General features: G+C 42.8%; 2 long non-coding RNA genes across 6 annotated transcripts in view; one reads left to right on the forward strand and one right to left on the reverse strand.

The window, feature by feature from the left end:
• Positions 1-5,232, forward strand: part of LOC125483842 — a 17,524-nt gene that overhangs the window by 236 nt on the left and 12,056 nt on the right. The window lies entirely within an intron of this gene.
• LOC125483849 overlaps positions 2,347-5,232 on the reverse strand; it is a 37,065-nt gene continuing 34,179 nt past the window's right edge. For all 5 annotated transcript variants that reach the window (XR_007262749.1, XR_007262750.1, XR_007262747.1 and 2 more), the window contains exon 3: positions 2,347-3,573. This is a non-coding gene — a long non-coding RNA (uncharacterized LOC125483849). The remainder of the gene's footprint in view (positions 3,574-5,232) is intronic.

Consider the following 5,232-nt stretch of genomic DNA (forward strand, 5'->3'; position numbering starts at 1 on the left):
TTGGAGCTGCACCCATCCAAGCAATTGGACAGTATCCCAATACGCTCCTGTCTTGTGCCTTGCAGATGATGCACAGGCTTCTGGGAGTCAAAAGTTGATTTAATCACAAAATTTCTACCCACTTGTAGCAACGATATTTATATGACAGGTCCAATTCAGTTTCTCCTCAACATTTGCCCCCAGGATGTTTGAATAGGAAATCCAGTGAAAATAAATGAAAATAAAGTCAACTGGATATGGTTAGATTCACATTTGCCAGATTTGGTCATTGTCTGCTACTTGCGTGGTGCAAATGTTCTTTGTCACTTAGCAGGCTAAGCTTAAAAGTTGTCTAAGGCTACTGCATTTATGTTTGCACTGCTTCCGTAACAACATTGTGTAATCATCAGCAAACATTCCCACTTCTGCATTATCCGTTCAAGGTGAAGAAGGGTAAGGAGGTTAGCAGAGTGTAAGAGGGGAATATAAAGTAGAATCATAGAATCCCTACAGCATGCAAACAGGTCCTTCAGCCCAACCAGTCCACACTGACCCCCAGAGCATCCCATTCAGACCAATCACCCTATAACCCACCTAAGCTGCACATCTCTGACCACAACAGGTAGCTTAGCATGGCCAATCCACCTAGCCTGTACTTCTTGGGACTGTGGGAGCACCCGGAGGAAACTCCACACAGACATTCACCCGAGAGTGGAATTGAACGCGGGTTCCTGGCGCTGTGAGGTCGCAGTGCTAACCATGAGCCACTGTGCCACCTTAATTTCAATTCAAACAATATACAGCAAGTGATGATATCCTTTCAATCGAAGGCATTCTGCTAGCTCTGGAAACAGCCAAACCATTAAAAATGCCAATTTGTCCCTGGTGAATTGTCCCTGGTGAAGGGGTGAAAAAAACAAAAAAGGATCTTGTCTTTACATAGCACCTTCACAACCTCAAAAGTCGCAAAGTGCTTCATAGCCTCAGCTGTGAAATCAGATTTGGAATTTAGGAAGAAAAGTGAAAAGAATTAAGTTTCAGAAAAGAATCAACAGGAAAAGGCTGCCTGTGGCAGTCTTCATACTGAGCGGCAGTTTACTCGGACGCCCCATCTCCTAAAGTAGCAGCAACAACTGTTGAAACATTACAGGCAGCAGCCCATCAACCTCTGTAAGGCTGTTTGATTCTGAGAACGTTTACTTCTCTTGCTGAAGCTGATAGCCATCCAGACAGTTAAGACTGATTCACTTACCTAAAGGGTCATCACCTTCAAGCAAGACTGCCTACCGTCATCTCCGTGCAGTACCAGCCTATTCAAAACTACAGCTTTTGAAAAGGAGACAAAATCTGGCAATTCTGAATTGTTTCATTTCCAAGTTCTATTCTGCGTTAAGGGCTTAGATACCCACTGGCTGACAGGCAAATATCCTCTGTATTTACTCCAGCTGTACCTTTTATTCATTAAGCCCTAATTATTCTCAAAAAGCATATTTATGTATGGCTAGATGATAAGTGCGGTTTCACCTTTGTGGTTCTTTCTTTAAATCGTATCGATGTAGTTGACGGCTGGCCTAAATCAATGTTCATATCAGCTCTAAAGGAATGAATGAGGCAAACACAATAGCAACAGGTGAGCTGTAGAAAGGGCAGCGCAAAAGCCATCACTCAGCCTGGACTACAACAATAAGAACCGAAAGAACTGCGGATGCTGTAAATCAGGAACAAAAACAAAGTTGCTGGAAAAGCTCAGCAGGTCTGGCAGCATCTGTGAAGGAAAAAAAACAGAGGTAATGTTTTGGGTCCGGTGACCCTTTCTCAGAATCCAGCTGTTTTTTTTTTTCTTCACAGATGCTGCCAGACCTGCTGACCTTTTCCAGCAACTTTGATTTGGCTCCTACAACAATAGGAACTGGTTAGTGCCAGACAGGCTTAAAACTGTGGAGAGGGAGAGAGGGAGACAGGGAAGGGGAACACTTGGTGGGCATAGTGGCACGAACATTGAGGCAATGTCACGCTGTATCGCTCCACTTCAGTACCAATAGCACTGCAGCAAAGCCTACTACCTCTGCAGTTCATGAATCTGGCTAGTACAAACAAAATGGATCAGCTGTTCCTGTGGGTAGATCCTGTTCCAATGCCCACATTGTATTCATCGAGATCTAGGTTGTTCTGGGCAGCAACACCATGCACAGTTTGACAGTCCACAACTCTCAACAATGCACTAGGTTTGAATAGGGAGTACTAATCACCTGTTACAGCCAGAGTCTGAATGAAGGCAGAGCACATGTTTGGAGAAAAGAGCCAAGCAATCCAAATAAGCAAAAAAAAAAGAGCAGAAGGACTAGGTCAAACATTTTCATGTGCAAGTAGTAGAGAGAAACACTGTATTATATGCCACACAGGAGTAAATAAGCTTGGATGAGTAATACAGAGTAGGGCTGAATGAAATACATCCAAATAAAGGACATTATTATTGTAGCTCAGGTAGTTTAACGGTATATCCATAACAGTGAACAGTCAGCAGTCACTGAGGCTTCAGAGATCATCTGTATAATTTAAGATAGTCACAGAGGTGTTACTCTAAAAGGGAAGGCATGTACTGAGAGCAAGTGGTGGGGACAGGTAAGCTCTGAAGATTATACAGAAGTGTAATTCCTTTTGAAATTAGAGAACAGTATCTTGTTAATCTCAATCATTTACTGCAAAAAGTGTTTATTTTACACCAAGAGTTAGTAAGAACTGCCGCTGCTGGAGTCGGAGATAACACAGTGTGGAACTGGAGGAGCACAGCAGGCCAGGCAGCATCAGAGGAGCAGGAAAGTTGACGTTTCAGGTCAGGACCCTTCTTCAGAAATGTTCTGAAGGGTCCCAACCGGAAACACCAACTTTCCTACTCCTCTGATGCTGCCTGGCTTGCTGTGTTCATCCAGCTCCACACTGTGTTACCTCTTATTTTATATCAATACTGAATGTCGCTGTTGTGACACAAAAATGTATTAATATGCTGTTTTCAGCTGAAAATGGCTGAGTGTCTCCAAGCAAGACTTACAGACCTCTTCCACAGATATGTCCTATGAGATTGAGTAAAGTCATATTCTTACGATCTACTCAGGTCTGAAGACTCTATTTGTAAAAACCCCACATTGCGAACGAATAATATTTTCTGATGCCCATTGACTCTCGCTTTGTGATTCACTGATACACTAGTCTGTCAGATGGAGCCTTAATGTAGAGGATAGTCACTCTCAGCTCTGGAATTTAGCTGTTAGGTCCATGTTTGCACCAAGAATGTAAAGAGATCTGGAGTTGAGTGAATCTTGCTTAACTGAAACTGAGATTTATGAGCATGATATTGCAAAGCAAGTGCTGCTTAGCACAATTGTTGTTTCCTTATTGTGATTGCATTTACATATCGACAGTCCAGACGATTGACTGAAGCCTTGTCCACACACAGACCACCTGTACAGTTTCTCTTCACTGTGAACGATGCTTTTTCCTTCCTTGTTCCAAGGCTGGTGATACTCAGGTCCTGAGAATCGAGCATTGCTGGCAGCTCTTGATCTCACATTTGATTTGAACTTACTGTCTAATTGCCTGTAAGATAAATAGAAAACAGGAAGAAGTAAAATGAAATCCACTCGATTGCCATGAAAACCTACCTGGATCATTAGCTGACAATGCAGAAGTTGAGAAATAAAACACAAACCAGGCTGTGGGAACAGGCTGCAGTCGGTGGTTATTTCTGCAGAGCCAGCAGAGTGGGATGTTCGAGTGATGCCACAACAATGATGTCTATGTAACAAGAGAAAGTGTACAACTGGCTGACCATAATCTGTGCCAGTCTGTAACTGGATATGGAAATGTCCTAGGCTTGCTGAAACTCATTACTGTAAGCAAGTGGGAATTCATGTACTACCTTTAGGTATGAGCAATACCCCGAGCATACTGTTGAGACCGCATCTGGAGGACTGTGTCCAGTATTGGTTGGCATACTTATGGACGTGTCAATACATTGGAAGCAGTTCAGGGAAGGTTAATGACTAATGCCTGGAGTGAGAGGATTGCCTTATGAGGAAAGGCTAGACAGGCCTGTATCCTCTGGAGTTTAGAAGAGAAAGAGGAGACTTCACTAAACCATAAAAGATCCTGAGGGAACCTGACCAGCCGGATGCTGAAAGAAATGTTTCTTCTTGTGGGAGAATCTAGAAGTAGGGGTCATAGTTTAAAAATAAGGGACAGCCCATTGAAAAGAGTAACAAGGAAATATTTCTTCTCACTCAGAGGATTAATAGTATTTGGAATTCACTTCCTCAAAAGGCAGTGGATGCAGAATCTTTAAATATTCTTAAGGCGGAAGCAGATAGATTCTTCATGGCCAAGATGATGAATGATTGTTGGGGATACGCAGGCACATAGAGGTGAGGTTGAACCCAGTTCAGCCACAATCCTATTGAGTGGCAGAGCAGGCTCAAAGGGCCGATTCGCCTACTCTTGTTCCTCAGACATATATTTGAATAAACCAGCGAGCAAAGAAACTCAAGTCTTATCTAATTCCTGCGGGGTAGGAAGTTGTTTGAGTTCCCACTTCATCCACCCAGTGGAAATAGCTCCTCGCCATCCCCCTGACCAACTTCATTAACATCTTAAATTTTAATCAAATCATGCCTCAATCTTCTAAATTGTAGGAAATACAACATTCCTGGTGAGATGATGCATTTCGGTAAAAGGGCAGAGAACATTTGAAATTGGAGCTGAAGTAGTCCATTTGGCTCCTCCAGCCTCAAAAAGGTCATAGCTGATCTACGTAGGCTTCAATTCGAAAATGTCTTTTTTCAAAATTTGATCATGGAATGCCGGCATCACTGGCTGGTTCCAGTGACCTTTATGAAGATGGTGACCTGCCTTCTTGAACCACTGCAGTCCATAGGCTGTAAGTCGACTCGCAATGCTGTTAGCGAGGGATTTCAGGATTTTGATCCAACAACAGTGATATATTTCCAAGTCAGGACAGCGAGTGGCTTGGAGGGAATTCATGCCCAACAAAGAGTCTCAAAGATCTACAGCACAGAGAAAAACACTCTTCTGACTGTCTGATCTTGTTACGATCCTCCAAGTACTTTATTAATACACCTTTTAGAGTGGACTTTAGCATTTTTCCCATAACCAGCATCATGCAAATTCCCTATTTTCTCTCTGCTTCCTTCTTAAATATTGGGGTTATGTTAGCTATGCTCAAATCTACAGGAACTCTTT

This window comes from Rhincodon typus, chromosome 8 (assembly GCF_021869965.1).
Source record: "Rhincodon typus isolate 14 chromosome 8, sRhiTyp1.1, whole genome shotgun sequence".
NCBI classification, from domain to species: domain Eukaryota; kingdom Metazoa; phylum Chordata; class Chondrichthyes; order Orectolobiformes; family Rhincodontidae; genus Rhincodon; species Rhincodon typus.